The sequence below is a fragment of the Lygodium microphyllum genome, chromosome 6 (genome assembly GCF_053477565.2).
Source record: "Lygodium microphyllum isolate KBCC chromosome 6, Lygodium_microphyllum_v1.1.10, whole genome shotgun sequence".
Lineage (NCBI taxonomy): Eukaryota > Viridiplantae > Streptophyta > Polypodiopsida > Schizaeales > Lygodiaceae > Lygodium > Lygodium microphyllum.
Genome location: NC_141140.1, coordinates 167,052,564 through 167,073,720, shown reverse-complemented (window position 1 = coordinate 167,073,720; position 21,157 = coordinate 167,052,564). Strand labels below are relative to the sequence as shown.

Sequence of the window (21,157 nt, the reverse complement as noted above, 5' to 3'; positions counted from 1 at the left end):
GATTTCGAATGAGCTTCAAATAGGGTTTCTAATCGATCCCATGTCGCATGAGAGGTTTCACAATCATCAACATGATGAATGTAGCTACCATCAAGTTCATGCTTGATAATAGCTTGAGCATGATCATTTGTTTTATCCCATACAATTGAAAGTGCAGCTTCCCTTGGTTTTTTCTTTTGACCACTTCTGATTGACCATAAGCCTTTATTCATTAGGATCAGTTTCCCAATACCATCGAGTCGGGATGTCGGTGAGTCCTTGCCCATGTTGAGGTTGCAAGATCAGCAGCAAATTGAAGGGGAGCTACGAGACCTACGGACCACTTATTGCTCAAGTGTTTCGAACCGAGCGGCCATGGCTACCTCTCACATAGCCGACGTGCAATGCCTACCTTACGGGTGTAGTGAGCTTACCTTGATGCTCGATCGAGTACCCTCCTATTTCTTGCACACCGGTAGCTCCACGATCCTTGAGGCAAGCTCAAGCAACCTCAATCCCTCTCCCATGAGCTTCATCCTCCATAGCGACGCGCGAGACAAGAGAAGAGAAGAGAAGAGGGGAAGATGAAGAGAGAAGATGGAGAGCTTCTTCTCCAAGATCCCTCACTCTCACACAATCACTCCCTCACTCCCTCACACTCTCTCAAGCACAAGCAAGAAGGCAAGAAACAAGAGAAGAAGAAGAAGAAGCTTTGGCCACACACAAGAATGAGCTTTTCATTCACTTTTCAAATTTATATACAAAACCCTAAAATCCCTTTTGGGCGGTCATCCCCTTTTCCTCTTTTTTACATGGCCGGCCATAGCCTAGGCCCTTTTTCCCATTGTCCTTCTATCTTCCTAGATTCCTTTCCACCGCTTGTCTACGTTTACAAATTGCGTGGGTGAGAGCCTGGCGCTCTTTTACAAGATCTCAGGGTGCGCCTTTTTATTTTAAAATGTGACTTTTTCCTTTTGCATTTGCCTTGGACTTTTAAGGTTGCCCTTGCGCTTTTGGCCTTTTCTCATATTCTTTCTTCAGTCGGGCTACCTTTTTTCCGCCTTTGCCCTGCTTCTTTTTTATTTCCTTTTGCTTTCTTCGTGTTGGGGTTAACATTACCCCCCTCCTGGACGAGTGCCAGTCCCATGGCACTCACCGTCGTAGAAAGCAGGCTATAGCATGCACCGAAGACGTGGGTGACAAGGACGTATTGGCTAGTTAGGTCAGCTGCTAGGTGGAACAAGTAGGTGGGTGACACTGCTTCCAATGTGGTTGGGTGAATGATAGGTGATGGGGTTTAAGGACGATGACCAGGAAAGATTCCGGCATGCTTTAGGCTTCATGAAGATACTCGGCATCTTTCACATTGTTGTGGCACCCCTTATGTAGCCGGTTATCTTTTGAGTATCCAAAACGCTTGAAGCAATAAGCAATCCCTTAGGAGGATGGTATTGGAGGGATTTATTTTGGAGAAACCCCCGAACGCTGTTTGCTTTGAAAATCCGTGGCCTTGGTTGAAGATCCTTGTGTTTGAGTAGAAGGTCTTCAGCTTTGAGTTGAAAGTCTTCAGGCTTGTGGAATCAATAAGCGATCCGTAGATCTTGAGGCATTGGGCATGGATCATTGGATGATGAGGTTCCAAGATCTATGCCAATGGCATATCCATCACTGAGTTTTTCTTTTGCTTGATTTGGTTCAGTCATGGCAGCCACATCAGTAGGCGGATGATTGGCAACATGAAATCTGTTGAGCCATTTAAACCTTCGCAACGAAGCTCCTGAAGTTGCAGTAATGGAGTCATGTCCGACTCATGGAAAAATTCCTTGTCATTGGAGGATGTAGTGGATGATCTTCTTCAGCCAAGCAACTAGTTCTTGAAACACGAGCATAACTTGCAAGAAAAGTTGTGCACTTCCTAGGGGGTGTGTCTGTCTCATTGTGTAGTGCATGGTGCCCGTTCCAATGGAACTGGGAGATGGGTCTAACCTTGGGGAAGCCCTTGGTAATATCCCACACTTGAGGACCCAGTTTGTGCGTCATTGGAGATGCGGTGCAAAACTTAGGGTGACATGTCAAAAAGTCTTGCCCTTGATGTGCCCTACGTGTGAAGTGTGGAAGGGGCTAGGGAGAACCCTAGATGCAATGAGTGTGGTTCACAATAACAATGAAGGGAGACTGCAAGCACATGTGAAGTGTTCTCCTTGTTAACTTGCTTAGTGGTAGATTCATCTTTCAACTTTGCTATTTTTTGCTCTTGTCTTTCTCTCCAGTCACCTTGTCTTTGTTCCCTTGTGGCTTTTCTCTTTTTTCTTTATTTTCTTTCTCTTTTCTTCTCTTTTTTTTTCTTTTTTTTTTTGAGAATGAGAGAGGGAGTACAATTGTCAAGGTATATTATACCCATTTAATCACGGGGCGGTTGCAGGCATTGAGATAAGAATGTGCGACTTTGTAGGTATTCTTTAATATTGGCCTTAGCTCTCAGAGGAGTGGTTGACAAGAAAGGGTGATTACACCTTGTGAAGTGGGTGTCACTCATATTTTCTAAGAGCTCTACACAGAAGGAAGGAAGGAGAGTAGCCCGCATCATTAACCTAGTAATAGCTCTACTATCTATTCCTAGGTTGATATCAAAGAAGAGTGGGGGGATATGGGCTTCCTCTGCTGTGGGTTTTTTGGAGTAGCATGAATTTGATAAGTCGGAGGTACTTACAAGTGGTCAAAAACATTGGATTTGGGCAGGAAGAGAAGTTTGCAAGGAAACAATTTATAGAAGGAAGTTTATCTTCTAACCTAAACACTAAGCATTCCTCGGGGCTCCTAGCATTTACATTATATATTTTTGGGAAGTCGTAATCCCCATGCAAGTCTCTATCATAGTCCACTCCATGGCATGTAGATAAGATCATTGCGCTCTTTGGGGAGTGAATTGCAAAAGGCGGTCCATGCATCAAAATTGGTGTCCCAAATCCTCCTCTGCCATTTCGGCTATGCCTCGTAGCCTTGGACAGTTTTGGGAACTAGATTGACCTTATCTTCCCAATAATCCTATGGCTCTTGTCGCCACCTAGTCATTATCATGCTCCTCTCTTCTATCCACCTGTTTGTAAGTTCATTAGCCAGATCCTTGATCTTGGCTAAGACTCCTAGAGGCAGGGCCCGGTTCAGAGAGCGTGGGAAAGCAAATGAAAGCCCAAACAGTTGTTTATGGAACTCTCGCTGACACCAAATGACCAACTCCTGGGGCCCGTCTACAGGATGTGCATCATCTCTCAGTGGCATGGGCTCTTCAGGAAGTTGTCTTGGAATTATGCGTGCTCGGCGTTGGGCCTCCTCAGCTAATTCTTCTCTTCTCCTCCTCGCTGCAACTATACGCTCAGGCAGATGGGCATCTCCAGGTTCTTCTTGTGGGAGATCGGGTTGAGGCGGACTCAGCATTCTTTGTTGCTCTTCTTCATCACCTTGCTCGAAATTCAGACCCTCTTCAACATGTCGCTCCACCACAGATGGGATGACTGGCAGTGGTGGTGGTGGCTGTTCATGCTCCTCAAAACCTAGCTCCCTGAGCTCAGTAGTGGAAAGGCCCGTACATCGTATGTAGCGGAATTGTTGCTCCTTAGTGATCCCTGTACTCGTTGGGAGCTCCCGCTCTTGAAGACCATATCTTAGAGCTCGGGTGGTTAGCTCCAACTTTCTTTTCACCTTTTCCACTGGATCATCGCCCTCAGCTTGTGTGACATGGAGTATCGTGTTGAGGAAGGCCTGCCGCTGTGTTTTAGTAGTTATTTCGGCAGCTTCAACCCTAGCTTCTGCAAGCATTCTTTCGCATTTTGCCACTGCCAAGAGTTCGGTCAAGTCCCTCACCCTATCAAAATTATTCCTTTCCCAATCCATAGCTCTTTCCTCCATCCTTTTTCTCTCTTCCTCCAGTTGGCTCGCCAGGGTGATCACTACCTGTTGCTATTCATTTGTTAGAAACCACAACTGGTTCCTTTCTCTTAACTTTTGAGCCAGCTGCTCTTTAGCAATCCCTTTGGCTTGATCTACAATGCTGAGCCTTTGGTTCACCTCGGCCAGTACTTCTGATTTTTCCTGCACCAGCTGCTCTTGGCTTTGGATCTAAGTAAGGAATAGCCTTTTTTTATTGAAAGCCATGGCCATGAGGGCCTCTACATCTTCTTGGGAGGTCTCCAGTGCATCTTGTAATATTTGCACTTCATCTTGTAGCCGTTTTTCTTCTGCTGCTGAGACTCCTTGCCCTTCACTCTTCAGAAACTCGATTTCACTTATTAATCTGTTTTGTTCTTCTAGCTCGTACCACAAATAGAGCTCCATGGTATGTTCTTGTGGTATACTGGCTTCGTCTTCCTGAACCTCCTGTCTTAGCGTTTCCACTCGAGCGACATTTTGTTGTAGATCATTGTATTGCTGCACTAGTAGCTTTAGACTTCTTTGCTCTGTCACCAGGTTCTGCTCTTCGTCTTCCAGCCTTTGTCTAAGGCGGCTTTTGTTGTCCTGGGCTTCCTTTGTTTTTGCTATTAGCTGGTCTTGCAGGGCCTTCATTTCTCTTCGTCGGTCGACTCCCTTCCTTGAAACTTCTAGCCTAAGCGTAGCTGACGTTTCTTTTTCTTTTTCTAGCTCCATCAAGGCCACTTTCTTCTCTTCTTTTGCCTTGTCTAGTTGTGCCAGTAGCTCAGCCACAGATGCGTCATAGTCAGTGTCGGCATGCATGGCAGTATGGGGTGTGGTGGTTGATGCCTCTAGTCTTTGTCTTTTAGGGTCTTGTCGTGACTCTGCATCTATGGCAACGGGCCTTTTCAATCTAGTTTTTGGCACGATCTCAGCCACTTTGCTCACTAGCATTTGCACCATGTTCATTAGTTGTGCCATGTCGAGGAGAGGTGTGGGCTGTGTGGTGGTTGCAGTCGTGGTTTCAGTCGTTGCAGGTACAAAAGAGGAAGGAAGTGGATGTAGTAGGGACTTGCCCTTGCCTACAGCCACTAGAGCTACTTCCACACTTGCACTAGCATCGGCTTTATGAGACAGGGGCTCACGGATTTGAGCTCTCCACCCTCGTGGATCTCTTCCATAGATCTTCGTGTAGCCTCTGCCAACTCGGCCAGCTCCTTCAGTCTTTGCTCTTCAGCTTCTTCTTCTACCCTTCTTTTCCTGACCAATTCTGCCTTCTTTGACTCTTCTCTTATCTTTGCAAGCTCTTCCTCCTCTTTCCTCCTTCTTTCTTCCTCAGCCCTCCTAGACTCTCTTTGAGCCCTCTTGATTTCAGCTCGTTCTTCTTTGCTTAATTTTTCTTTCCTTTCCTTCTGTCTCCTGTCCCCTTTCTTTTGTTCTTCTCATTTGCTTGCTTGTGTAGGCGGCACCTCCTATTCTCCCTTGTCACTTATCGTTCTTTCACTTGATTCTTCTCCTTCGTGGTGAGGTGGGCTTTGATGCGATCGGCTTTGATGTGCATCTTGCTCTTCCCTGACTCTAGCATCCTTCATTGCTTCATCTATGATGGCTATCAAAACACCACCATATCTAATTGTGGCTCTCTTTGAGGCAGGTTTCTTCCTTGTGGAGCGTGCAGTTGAGGTAGGGATTCTCCTCCTGCCGTGTTTCCGCTGGAGTGAGAAGGGCAACTGAGCTTTGAATGGTTTTCTGCACGAACCCATTCCAGTCTACCTCCTCAGGGATTCTTGCTGCGATGCTTCCTAACAACGGGACCCTGATCTTGTTCATCAATGTATTGTACCTTTGGCCCGAGAAGAGTGTATGGATCATCTTCGCTTGTATCTTCACTGCTAGATCTGGGATGTCAGCCAAGCTGATTCCATCCACGGTTTGCATCTCTTCTTTCTTTAACCCCCAGCATGGCGTAAACATCCTTTCTCGGCCGCCTCTCTTTCTTGGGTACGAGCCTGTTCTTCAACTCTTCTTTCCTGCTCCCCTATCCTCACTGTGACAGTGCCAAAGTTCCTGCCCTTGTCAAAGTTCCTCAGAAATTCAGCACACATGCCGTAATCCACGACCTGCCCCATCTTTTCCACATACTTGTGGAGGTGGCATCTGTCCACCAATTCTTTGACTGCAAGTTCCTCCAAGATGGACTCATCCAGGTTTAGCGTGTGCTTGAAGGTGAATTGACTGAATCCTCATGTCTCGATGCTGATGCCGAATTTGGTCATCTCTTCTTAAGAAAATGGGAGTTTGCCCCCTTTGTCTTGTCCTGCCATGGTGGTTACCTGTCAACACAACATGCCAACATTAATGCTTAAAAATCGGCTTATTTCTAATAAAACTCAATTTTGAGAGAAAAATCTATGTGTCAAAAATTGGTTTACTTGCTTAGAGCTTGAATTTTAGAGACAGGCTCACGGCACCAATTGCTACTGTTTTCCCTTTTCATTATCTTCCATTGACACTCAATTAATCATAACATTCTGCTAGATAGCATGACTCTCATTTCGCTCTGCTCTTGCTCCCATTGCTCCCCCCCGTCTTGGATCTTTCAAGGAATCCTTCCTAGGATTAGCATAGGAAGTGAGAGGCAAATGTTGTTTTTCGTGGATTGACTTACTTAGCCAATAACCAATCATAGAAGCTTGGATTGTATTCGAGTTGGGCATGACAATCAAGAGCAGATGGCTGGATGGAGACTTGGGAGATGTAGATCAAGACATCGTGAAATAGATCTTCAGTATTAAGGCGGCTTGCAACATGTAATTCCTCCTCGGTAAGGAATTGGTCAATGTAAGGGTGAGCGAGTACATGGTCATCTAGATGCTGGTTGCGGGTGATGGCCAAAACGCTAAACGAGATAGGTGCAACATAAGTAGGGTCATACTTGACGATTTTAATTTCCTTGTGTTGCTCAGCATTGGTCATTATCTAGCAACCTTTTTTCTCCCATTGGATTCTCAGAGCTCTTGCAACTCGTGCTCAGGAACAGAACGAGTAGGCTTACGATATGAAGTGATTAGTCTTCTAAGGGCAGCTTGCTCCTTTGAGATTTCGTCATTTGCTATCAGTTCAACATCAATTTTGGGGAATTTAGTGGTCATAAGTTCGTATTCTTCCCAAGTGCATGGTAATGCACGAACATCCGAAGCAAGTGTTTTGTCAAGAAGACCTAGGTCTAGTCTCTCATAACTTCTAGCGAATGTAGTGAAAGTTTTGTCCAACATCTTGATGTAGGTTACTAGGTCATCCCCAGAAGTCGTGGCGAGGTTTTTAGCCAAGGAAAGGAAAGGTTGTACCGTGTAGGAAGGTTTAAGACCTGCTGGTGGGAATGGTGCAAATGGACTGGATAGTGGTGACTCCATCATTGGTGTCACAGGTGTGGCTTTGCACTCCGAAGCACTTTAAGGTGCTGTAGGAAGCTCTGGGGGCATGGGAGTTGTGCTGGGTTCTGAGTTAGCAGTCCTGGGGGTATTTAAGCTCTTTGGACTAGGTAAGTCTAAGGCTTGTGGCATTTGCTTTGGTCGATAGATGACCTGGGGCTTACTAGCCACAGTGGGAAATGGTTTGCTAACTATGCCATGGGTACCCTATGTGCAAGCCTCCCTTATTACTGGGGTGAGATTGCTTGTAGATGAGCTTTTAAACTTGCCATTTTTAGGCATCCAAATCCAGGGGTTTCCCTCGTAGTATCCTTGTGCTCGTAAGAGATCTTTGGGGATCCATCATGGCGTGGTTATGTGTCTACGTCGATAGCGTCTAGACTGCCTCTTAGGCCATGATGGCTGATTATTTTGGCGTTTAGAATCAAGTTTGGGTGGTCTACCCGGATGTGATCGTTGCCGTTTTGGCACCCATATAAGCTTGGACTCCTTAGCCTTGTGAGCACTCTTGGTGGGTTTGGGCCTAGGGTCGAGAGCCTGGCATGAGGCCTTAGTTTTCTTATGTTTAGACTTGGGCTGAAACGTGGTGGTAGGGGTTTCTACCGGTGACTTCATAATGGTGGAGGATTTAGGATAGCCCTTGTTGAAAGTCGTCACTATGCACACATTGCCTATAGTAAGATGAATGTGGTTTAGGTTGTAATCCACATTACAGTTCATTTGCTTCTTGAAAGTACGACCTAGTAGTGACATATTACCGGCTCCTTTAGTGTTAGGCAACACATGGAAGAAAGCTTGTAAACTTTCAGACTCGATAGAAACGACTACCTTGCACTTCCTTAGGAGTGAATAAGAATTACTCCCAAACGGGGTGAGTTTAGCATTAGTGGGCTATAGTTTTGGTTGACCAATGCGTGTCCAATGGTCATGCGTCAAGATGTTGTAGTCGGCACCTTCATCAATCAAGGCATTGAAAGAATACGTCGCTCCCGCTATGACTGTGATTCGTAGATACGCCGGTGCCACTGCTTCTTCGTCCTAATCTGTAAGGTCGATTATAGTAGCCATGCTGACGTTCATTGGGGGTTCTAGCATGGGTGGCTGATGTAATGGATGGGAAGGAGGATAGTACTTCTTTATGCGGCTGCCATTAAAAAAGCCTATTCCTTTGCCTTCAAGTGTCTCTAACTCAACACTCCTTGTTCTACCACTCATGCGTACTCTGAAAGGCCCTAGCCCCTGAAACTTCATCTTCTGTTTATGTCCTTTTACAGAGTATAGCAGAACAAGGTCCCCTTATTCAAAGTCTCGTTGTTTGACATGCTTGTCAAACCACATCTTTCGTCGAGCCTTTTCACAAATGAGAGAGTGAGTGGCGAGGAGTCGAGTCTCCGTTAGGTGCTCTAACTCCACTAAGCGATTGGTCCAAGCCTCTCTTCCCTCCCAACGCTCCTGGACTGCTATCCTTAAGCTAGGGATGAAGAATTCTAAGGGTAAAATGGCTTCAGTTCTGTATATCAACCTAAAGGGCGTCTGTCCTATAGCTATTTTATAAGCTATGCGATAGGCCCACAAGGCCGCCATTAGCTTGTTATCCGTGTCACTTCTTGAAGTAGACACTACCTTTGTAAGCACGTTGACTAAGATTTTATTCATGGATTCGGATTGGCCATTAGCTTGAGGGTAATAGGGAGAGGACTTCCGATGAATTATTAGGAAGGTAGAGAGAAGGTGGGAAATCACCTCATTAATGAAGTGCGTGCCTGGGTCGCTTACAAGTTCGATTGGACAGCTAAACCGTGAAATGAACTGCTCCCACAAGAACTTTGGAGTGGTTCTAGCATCATTCTTCCTCGTGGCTCGTGCCTTTGCCCACTTCATTAGATAATCGGTTGCCACTATGATGTGGCGAGCTTGGGAATATTGTGCCGCAAAATTGATAGGTCCAATAAAATCGATACCCCATTTTCCAAAGGGTTGTTGGGCTATGACAAGGGTCAACTCCATCTTGTCTTTCGGCAAAGGCACTTTGGTCCTTTGGCACTCATCGTAGTGCTTTATGAATTTAGCTGCATCGTGGAAAAGGGTGGGCCACCATAGTTGGGATTGTAGCACCTTTCGGGTTGTTGTATCTCCACTAAAGTGTCCTCCAGCGATTTCGTCATGTGCTTCTTTCAATGCATCGTGCATCTCATGCTCACATACGCATCTGCGCAATAAACCGTCTTGTCCCAACCTGTAGAGTTGACCGGCTATCTGTTGGTATGGCTGAATTTTCAGGATAAGTCTTCTCGGTCTGGCCTTCTCAATGGGTCTCTCAGGTAGTCCGCTCTCTAGCACTTGCACTATGTCATCGGCCCAATATGGCGTCAGATTGGGTTTAAACAATTCTCTCTGGATAGACAGGTTAAAGAGATGAGCATCCGATAAATCATCAGGTATGCCTTGTCCAACGGCTTCTCCTGTGGGTATGTAGGACATGTGGTCAACCATGTACTGCTGCTTTCCTTTGCGTACAACCACAGAGAAGTCAAACTCCAGTAGAAGGAGTAACCATCTAGCTATGCGTCCCGTAGCGCAAGGCTTGTTCACAAGATATAGCAAGGCTAGATGGTCAACAAAGAAGACAAATGGAGTGGCCAACATGTAATGCCCAAATTTCTTTACTGCAAATACCATGGCCAACCCCTCCCTTTCTATCGTGGAATAGTTCATCTCCGTCTCTGTGAGCTTCCTGCTGGCAAAACTCACTGGGTAATCTAAGTTATGTTCACCAAGCTGGCATAGCACGGCTCCAATAGCAAACTTAAAGGCGTCTATGTATACATGAAACGTTATGTTCCAGTCTGGGGCTCGTAAGATTGGTGCAGTAGTAAGAGCCTTTTTCAACTCCTCATATGCACGCTGGCATTCCTTGGTCCACTTGAACACTATCAAGAGCTTGTACAATGGTCTAGCAATTAGTGCGTAATTTAGTACAAAGCGTCGATAATATCCAGTGTGTCCTAAGAAGCACTGAACTCCCTTGTAGTTATCGGGTGGTGGTAAGTCAACAATGACTCTGACTTTAGAGAAGTCAGTGGCAATGCCGTTCCTTGACACTACGTGCCCTAAGATGCATCCGTGTTTCACCCAGAACTGGCACTTTAAGGGGTTCAACGAGAGGTGGTACAACCTACACCTTTCAAAGACAGCTCTCAATTTCTCTAAGTGTTTGGCCCAACTAGAGTGTACGCATAAGTCGTCTACAAACACTTCCAGTTCGCGCCTAAGCATGTCCTTAAAGATAGTGCACATTAGGCGTTGAAAAGTCACAGGTGCGTTCATCAGCCCAAAAGGCATGACAATGTAGGCGAATACACCCCATTCCGTGGCTATTATTGCACCTTGTGAAGCTCTTGTATTGTTTTTGACAAAAGTATAAGAAGCTAGCTAAATTTCTATGTTATTTTTAAAAGAAATCATGACAAACATAAGCTCATGGATTTGAGTACTCGCATGCTAGGCCACCTCCACTCCAAGAATTATGTTACTATCTAGACCATGACTCTCGTATTTTGGGTTTAATGAACTTGTTCTATACCTTGAGCTGTGGCAAGAGAGTAGTTGAGGAGAAACCATGTGTAGTGGGTCAAGGATCTATTGAAAACAAGGGACAGGTTACATAGACTCATAATAAGAAGCCTCAAATTCCCACATGCACCAAAGCTAATATGATGGACGTTGACTAATTGGAATGGTATGGACATTTTATATACCTAGCAAGATACCAAAACACCAAAGCTCAAAAAGAGGAGTAATTGGAACACCAAGAAAAAAGGCAGAATACTAGTCATAAGAATAATTGTATGAGCTTGTTTAATCTATATTCACCAAGTTCATTAGTAGCAACAACAACCACTTGCAGCACCAAAAGACTGATGAGTTGCTTGAGTAATATACTCCACACCATAACTAACTTCATAGCGTGAGAAGGAAAGTTTTCAAATCTATAGCCTGAGAACAAAAGTTTGCACTTGTATATAACATCCATTTTATAGCTTGAGAAGGGAAGTCTGTAACTACATAGTGCAACATGCAAGCCTTTGCTCCTTCAAATGATGAATGTAAGCTAAGCAAGAAGAAGAATGGGAGTGTCTCTCGAAATCTAAAGCATGCAAAAGAATCACATATTCTTCAGGGATTGGGCCATTTGAGGAAAAATCCATTCTCGGATGAAAAAGAAGATCAATTTGTTGAAACTTTGTAAGGTCACTCATTTCGGAACTGAAAAAAGTAAGTGAACCTAGCAATGATAACAAGATCTATGTCTCAAGGTATGCAGGAAAACAACTTTATTCATAGATTTTTGGAAGTTCAAACAGGGTCTTGAATTGTTTGGAGTAGCCACAATAGCTATTGTTGCAGCAAGAATGGTTAGTGATCTAACACGAGCAGCTCACTATAGTGTACCATAAGGAAACATTGTCACAAGTTCTCTGACTAGTGTTTCACACATTCAGAAAGTTATCAAAATGCCCAATTGTATGGGTCAAAAAGCCACAAATATTAAGAATGGTTGCATTACTAACTTTCCTACCCTATCTTACTCAAAACAAGTGTAGGATAGGAGAATACTTTCTAACGTAGTGGCTAGTATGAAATCTATAGATAATCAAGCACAATGTGTACCTTCTAGAGAGATAGGTAACTCTGACAAATTTTTCAAAAATGTAAGTCATGGAGCATTGTCAAATATTTTAGTTTTTTTCCTAGGGGATAGATGGTAGCTTCTCAAGGGAGTACACAGTTTTCTAACACCGAGTTGTCTAGACCACATAACATGAAGACTTCAATGTTTAGAGAGGGCAGGGATATTAATTGAGTGAAGGTCTTACAAGCAAATGTGGAGAAAATTTTCACTAATCTTTGTGATTGGGTACTCGATTCACTACTACTGAAACTCATGTTCCTTGATAATGATATATTTGTTAGAGTTGAACTAGCTAGTGGATTAAGAGCACTCTTATTGAAATCACAAAAGGAATTAGGTGGTTCTTATATAATACTAGTGCAATATCTATTTTGATAGGTGATATAACATCACCTTCACAAGAATCTATGCAATAAAAGACTTTGTCCTTTCAACTTGCAAAGCTTCTGCCTATCCTTTCATAGGTGTTAGCCATTTGTCTCCCTCATTCCTATGTTTCTCTCTCCACTTACAATATTTCTATGTTCTTCTCAAGTCAGTCTCTCTCCTCTACACGTCCTTTTCTCTATAGTCTTTTCTCTCCAAGTCAATTTGCTTCATTACCTTTTTGTAATTTATGCGAGATTCTTCTTGACATAAGCTATTTCTTAATTAGTTTATTTTCAATAGCTTGTCATATACAAGAGCTCATAATTAGGTTATATCTCAAAGGTTGATTAGTATGTAAAATTGATGTCTTTTCCATTAGAATACTAACATAAGGTACTATGAATTGTGCAAAATTTATTTAGAACTATAACTATTGGAAATTAAGTGTTCATATTTCTCTTACTGAGTACAATACCTCACATTTAACAAGCACTCGCTATAAAAAGGTATAATTTATACAAAGCAAACATAAATTATCATAAAATAATTATATAATTTATGTAAGTACCATTGCAGATTTTTTAAAGCATATCCAGGTTTATGTAATGGGTGATACTTTTAAGCATATCCATTAGCAAGTATTTCAACAACCAGGAACCTGTGGAAATCTCTGCTAATATGGATTCTTGAAAGTAGGAATTTCTTTGAAGATCTATGAAAGCAAACAAATATTTAAAAGTCATTTACTTAACTATTTTCCTTCTCAACTTGATTGATTCAATGGATTTTTTCTTCCATAGTTTAAGTCATTATCCAGTTTTTAGGATTTCGATGATCAATGCTTCTTGAATTTCGCAACCCATTGAAGTGTCCTCTTTTGTGTTTGAACTCAAGGTGCTCACTATATCTAAACCCTAGTTATCACATGCGTTCAAGGCCTAGTTAGAAAACCCCTCATGTGCAAATTTATCATGAATAAAACACACCTTTTTCCCATTCAATTTGTGAATATCTCCATTAAATAATACCCTTCTGTATATAGAAAAGATCTAAGAAAGGTTATTAAAAAATCTCAAAGTGGTAGAATTACATAATTATGAGCGAACCTCGTGAGTGTTTGATTAATTTTCTAAGGATTGAAATGTATGTAATAGTATGTACGTTGTACATTTCTTTTAATAACCTAAGGTTCACACATTCACATCAGTTACACCAACCTCCTAGTTCCCATTAAATGCCTTAACCGAATCAACTATTTTGAGATTGAGCTCGAACCTTGATCCCATACTGCAAAACATCTCAATGCTAAGTAGGAAACTTCTCTAGTTGACACAAGTATGATACTTGCTTTTGGCTTATCCCTTAGGTTTATAGGAATCATAAACTTGAATGAGCTCATGATGGAGTGTGTCGTGTGTTGATGGTAACATCAAACAATCCATGCAAACCTTAGATGAGAAGAATAGGCAATGTTGATTTGAAACGAATAAGGCATATCTATGCAGTACATAGCATGGTGATTAAATGCCCCTTTTGTTTAATTGCTTCATGATGATTAATGAATATGGTGATTGTTTGTAATATAGTTTCATAAGAAAACCTTATCCTATTAATCAAATAGCATTCAAATGGAAGTAGAGGGTCTGTGTGTGGGGTGTGCATGTGTATGTGCGCCTCTTACACAATGCAGGTTCATTTTATATAGTCCACTGCAAATTCCACTAGATATAGGTTGAATGTACAAGATATAGACCATAAGCTTGAATTCCCTTAATCTCGTCTAGAGAGAGTTTTCCGAGTATTTAGGTAATTCTCTATATCTGCGATTCCCTACATTGGCAAATGCGCAATGTAATTCCCTAGTCTTATGCAAGAGTACATATATAGAAATGTAGGAGATATTAAAAATTTCCCTAGAATTATAGATGCAAATGGGCACATTCTCATTACGAGTCCCCATTATTGCAAATGGGCAATGCAATCCCCTAATTACATGTGGGGGACACGACATGAAAATGTGGGAAATGTTGAAATCTTCCATATAGGAAACGATAAAAAGCTCCCTCTTCCACACTTACTAGCATCTTTTCCCTTGGATTGTTAAGAGCGAGTCTAAGCCATAACACCACGTCAGCTGTCTGGTTGTAAAACTCTCAATCGGCGACGATGGCGGTAGCCGAATGCCCAACATCATTGGCCAAGCATTGAACCTGGCGTGTTGTAAGTGTTTGAGAGTGGCATCGTACTCGTACATAAGCTGCGCCCCGCTCAGCCACAGTATTGTACGAGAGAGCCCGCCTTCGCTCTTATAATCGATATACACGCACACATAGAACTAAGACACCTTGTACGTGTGTGATATACCCCTCCTGGCTGGGTTGCAGAAACATCGGCCGGTGCACGAAGCGGTAATCTTGGTCCCCGATCATGGTCTGCACGGGCCCGCGTAGGAAATCTATGAAAAAACAAGCTTCACATCATTACAATTACCAGTCAGTATCATCGGTGGCGGCCGCGTCGATGAGCCTCCAGCGCCCCCTCTGTCTGATCCTAATAGCATTCATGTCCGTCTTCATCAGTTATGGTAACATTATGGAGGGAGCAGAGGCCACATTGCAGCTGTCCGTGTACACGCCTCCTGACGGTGGCTATCCAGAGAACTCGTCATGGATATCGCTCTTGGCGTCGGCCCTGCTGGGTCAAGGCATGCCCGGCCTATTCTGGGGTGCTGTGCCGGCAGATGCGGTAGAGTCAACTTGTCAGATGATTGAGGCTGGATATCTCACCATCCCGGCTACTGTCACTGCTTACGGTGTGACCCGTGATTGGAACTTGCAGGTATGTGGATTGTGCGTGCGGTTCACTCTCAATTTACTGTTTGTATTGCTTCATATCCTTTCATACTCACTTCTGTACCATGTATGTGTACTAGATCCAAGCCACTGGGGGCTGCGATGCATCATCAAACTCCCCTGCTGGTGTAGAGATTGTCTTCATCGATGATACAGTAGTCACCAATGTTGTAGGTGGCTGCTCGTTTTGAGTATGTACTATTGTATGCTTATGTTGTGTAGCTATGCTGACATAGTTATTTTTTCTATGTATTGGGCTCTTAGATCATATGTGACAACAATGCTTGGACTGTGGGATGCGGTCTTTATAATACGGGAGATGATGTCAATTCCTTGTATAAAGAAGGGACCTCAACAAGTACCCTCACAACTGATCCATCAATGATGGTTGCATCCTCTTCCACCACATCAACCAACATCGAAGTTGATGTTTCTAACTTTACTGTTGAATATGAGTCTCTCACTCTTGGATCTTCAAATAATGGATGACGTCTCATGGACGTCTCACCCATTTGTGTTGGTGAAGGTTATCTTCCTATACCTACAGTCTATTATTCACTAATATTTAAGAAAGAGACCATTCTCTTTCATGGTTGGTTAAAATTATCAAAGCATTGGTCCTTCCACACAGTATAGACATTAATGGATCATCATTTCATAGCCTTTCTTCATGCACTCATGTATGTGCATGTCAAACCTACACACATATATGTATATATGGGTATCACAAAGTTATCATCTTATCACTAATATTAGTTTCTCACACATATATGTACGTCAAACCTAAACACATATATGTATGTATGGTTCTCGCATTTTTATCATCTTATGACAAATATTCCTTTCTCAGCTATGTTGATTGTGCACGACTCGACATGTTTGTGATCCAATGCTCATTTACTTGTCTTTGAGGTGTTATATATACTCCAAAGTTACCATAAATCACATATCTAACTAGAGCTCCCAATCAACTCCAGGTGCTACTGGTGATGGCATATTTGGAGTAGCTGGTGCACTATTGACATGTCTTGTAGACGATCCAATACCTGGGCCTTTTTGTACAGTAGCTATGGTGGGAGTTACCACTCTTGCAGATGTGGCAGCAATATGTGCCTCTGATTCATCCATGATCCTTTGCTTAGTCCCGTGCATGCATCTTTATGACTTGACGTTATCTATTTTTGAATTTGATGCACCTCATTTCGAGATTTGAGAAACATATAGTAATGTTGTAGCCAATGAAAACACAATAAGAGCTACGAGCATCCATAATTAATTGAATGGGTTTATGGTGTAGGAACCTCCATGGTCATGACAGAGGTTGGACATCGCAAAAAGATATGTGACATTGACATTGGAGAAAAGGTTTTAGAACATTTTTCTATTTACACTTGAAATGGTTGCACTATCCTAATAACTAATTTATGTTTTTCATTTTTAAAAATATTATCTAGCTACTTCCATTTTACTACTTCATCATGCACAACTTATTCTTTTTTACCTTCTATTTTCATAAAAGGTTGCAGTTTGGAATACCAATCTACAAAAGTTAGAGTTCAATGATATATATGGATTTGGGCATGCTGATGAAAATGCATCATCAATGTTTTTGCAACTCGAGCTCTCTCAAAATCATGGTTCTTTTGGCACACAAATAAAGAAGATTGATCTCACTCCTTTACACTTTGAGTTAATTCATTCGGGTAATTGATTAATATGGTTAATTTTCCTTCAACAATTTGACCACCTCATATCTTTAAACCCATACATTCTAGAACCAATTCATTTAACAACCTCTTCTCTCAGTAGGAAATGACCATCTCTTTTATTACAAATATGCAAAAGACATTGTCCTTGGTGATAAAATGCTGGATTGGGATGAGAATATCAATCAAATGGTTTCCTACTCGATTACAGGTAAGTTTTCAATTGTTAGAAAATGATGCTATTATAGAAGGCGTCAATTTTCATGCTTGCTAAAAAAGAATAATTGCTTGTTTGAATAATAAATCTATGGTTTGTAGATATTCATTCTACTATGGCCAAAGGGCTCTATAATCCATTCACATTGGAGGGAACAATCGTCATTGATGATGTTGTGATCTCAGTTCATAGTGAATGGTTTCTTGATAGCCTTTTTGCTGCACTCAAAATTGCACATTGGCTTCCATCGACTTATCAGGTAAATAAACATGCATCTTGTTCTCATTTCTTAGCATACATAAAATATTTGACTCTTCATTGTACAGTGTTTCCAAACTCTTACATGTGGTTACTAGTTTCTTCCTAGCATGGTCTCACACAAGTTTCACGATTGCAGACCTTGCTTGTTATACCACGACTCTTGTATCAAATTTTGGAAAAGGATGCTTATAGTAGACTCTACCATTTCCTTGATGCAAGTATTTGCATACCCAGGTTTGGGAGCAACTATGGAGGTGGCATTTTTCTAATAGCTTTTGTTCTTTTACTTTAGGAACATTTAATATAATTAATACCTCCATGTTCTCAATCCTAGAAAAGGAGAATCCTTATTCAAGAGTTTAGGAACAAAATTCCACACAACAATACAAGATCTTATTTTATCTATTTTATTAATTTAACTTAATCAAAATCTCTCTAGCTCTCCCTTAAGTATGTGTGTGTGTCTCAGAAGAAAGTCACATGTTAATGTGAGGACTTTGAAAGCTTCACATGAAAAATACGCCACCAAATAAATTTTTTCTAACATAGGATATTGAACTCAATTAGAATAATTTGATGCAATAAAATTACTTTACCATAATAATGTATAATAGGTCTAAATACAAAATAAAGAATAAGCATTTGTACATTATATTCATCCATAATATGCATACACATTATGCTAGATGATGCTATAAAATGTCTAGGTGGTTCATCTACATGTGGATTGCAAGTTATTTCTTATCCTTTTATAACATGCTAAGTCAAGGTGATTACAACTAATGTTGTTATTTCATATTGGATGTGATTATTTTCATTGAGAAATAAAAGCATCAAAATTAAGATGATAAGTTAGGAGTGGTGTACTTCCGTTCCAAAGTTGTATTCTTGCTTCCTAGCATATTGTAAACATCTCATACAAACGTGGGATTCTAAGCTTCCAATTGAAGAGTTTAATGAGGCTTTAGAAAATGACAGTGTCTTTTACGATGCCTTGGTCTAAGAAGGGTTGTAACATAGATCTAGTTGTCACAAGGTCTTGCTTATTGAAAAGGAAACATAGCACTATTGTTTTCAGATACTATCCATTTAAAGATTCACTATCAGACCACATTGGCACATGGGAAACTCTAGAAGAAATAATTAAATATTACTTTTCTTCCATTGTGAGTGGTTTTAAATATTCATCATTTTAGGACTTTTAGATATATTTTATTTCACTCAAACAAACCATTTAATAGATACATAAGAATCACATCATTGTATAACAACGACATTAGTTAAAACCAGACTATAATAGCTAATGATGTCTCAAGTCATAGAGATATAATATTTATGGCCTAGAAATAGATGTGGATAAAAATAATAGCGAAAAAGATAAATCTACATAGAGATACAAGAATTGGCTTAGTTTTTCTATACTAATAATCAATTTGTGCAAGTGTGGGAAGATATGGGATTCACACACTTTGAATTAGTATTAAATTTGTACTTACAAAATAATGCAACAAGACTCTAATGGGTTTGTGTGGATTTGATTGCATCATTGTTACATTTTGAGACCACTACCAATTCGCCGTCTTCTCTATCTAGCAGGAAGCAAAAGGTTTGAGATTGTCTATCATCATTAACCAATGATCTTCTAGTCTTGATTAGCTGAAGAATTTAATGAAACTAAGCCTATCTGTGGCTTTAAGGGATCAATTTTTCCAACCAAATAAAGGTTTTTGACGAGCAATACCTTCTTATCATATAAGTTGATCACCATCTCTTGCTTTCCATATATTGTATATCATTAATCAAAGTAATGTTAAGATGTAGAGAGAGAAGATATGTAGAGATGCGATGGGGAGAGAAGAGACACACCATATAAAACTTCTTCATAAAAAGAAGAAGAAAACTATTGGATAGAGGTAGTAACTGAAAGTTCAATTGAGCTCTCAATATCCTTGCACAAGAAAAGAATGGCATCTCCTGTTACCAGGCCTTGCACACAAGGAATAGAAATGTCCAACATACTATTCCTATGGGCTCTAAAAAGGTTTGACATTTAAAGAAAGGCATGTAGTGTGCTGCATGATTGAGTAGGAATTGTAACTAGAATTGAAGGAGTAGGAACTAGCACTATACTAATGCAACACCTCATTTCAGGCACTTTCTCTGAATGATTAGAGGTGAGGGAGAATCATCATCATCAATGATTACATCATCATCTTCATGAGGAGGACGAGGAACCTTTGGAAGATGAACTAGAGGTAAATGTACTTCCTTTGCCAGGGGGAGCATGCATTAAGGATACATAAATGTACGATCCAAATCTAACATTAGTCACATTTCCTCTACTAGCTCTAATGAAATGTTGATCCATCTTTGTTAGGAGATAGGTACTCCAATCAATGGTAATACCTTTCAGACCATACAAGAAGCTGCGAACAACTCCTTGGAGAGGTAGTGAGACAAGGTTTTGGCAGGCATAAACCTATCTTGAAGAATTTGGCACAACTGCTTCCATAAGCGAGTTGGAGATCATAGAGACGCTGACCCCTAACATGGTATTAACCTTCTTTGGATCCAAAACATCCAGGGGCTACTTCTATAATAGCTTCAAAATATCCTTGTTGGAGAAAATTTGACGGTCGGTACTAGGGAAGGACTCCCCACAAGATGCCAAAGAAAGAGCCTTCCCCAAACTCTTAGGTGTTATAAGAATAGTTATACCATAAACAAGACTAGACCTCTTACTGTAAGAGGTTAAAAATTGATCATAAATGTCAGGATCATGTGGAACTAGCGGTAAGGAAATACTCACAAACTCTGATAATCCTGCTTTAGCAACGAGATCTGAATCTAGCAACAAGGAATAATCATGCAATAACAAAGACAGATATTGGATGAGGGGAGGGGTTTGAGGCACCATTATGATGGTTTTCACACATAGACAGTCATAATGAATGCCTCTAAAAAAACAGGATAGGAACATATATGATATCAATGATAATAAACCCAGATGAATGGAAACCACCCTTAGTAGTCCACATCCCATGAAGAATCTGGCATGACCTCAACATACATGCGATCGAAAGCTTCATGCGATGCAGATAATCACACACCATGAAACCCCATATCAGGCAGAAAAGAAAAAGAAAAATACCTACCATACCTTGACTCATCAATATGAGCAAAAAAAAAACATAGAATCACATAAGAACTGATCATACTAACATGACACTTGAACTCTTTAACCATCATCAAGACAAGAGGGACTAGATAAGACTCTAGTGTTCCCATCCCCACAAAGCACGCTCAGACTAATTTACAAAAGTGGCAGGTCATCAAAATTATTTTAAATATATTATGAAGGAACAAAGCATGATAACCAGTAGCAACTTAAGCATATAGTCTGAGATATCCATTCTAGTGGGAGAAAAGCGTGACTTGAAAATGCACTATACCCTTGAAAAAGTCAAAGATCTAGGTCTTCTATAAAGCTTCCACAAAAATCTAGTGTGAGGATCATAACATGGAACAATATGCCCTTGGAAGGTCTTTTAGATGCAACCTGCAACTTGGTCATTACTCTTCTAATCAACTAGCCATCAAACTATCATCTTCAACATCAACACAAAGATGAGCATAATGAAAGAGAAATTGTAGCCTACCTTGGTGTAAAGTTTCTTTGCATATGTTAATTCATCAAGCATGATCCATGACAACACTAGCTGTGCATGCATGATATTTCCACA

At 41.2% G+C, this 21,157-nt stretch overlaps 1 pseudogene; it reads right to left on the bottom strand.

Annotated features, from left to right (window-relative positions):
- LOC148035385 (uncharacterized) overlaps nucleotides 1-14,807 on the bottom strand; it is a 33,524-nt pseudogene extending 18,717 nt beyond the window's left edge.
- Between the last annotated feature and the right edge of the window lie 6,350 nt (nucleotides 14,808-21,157).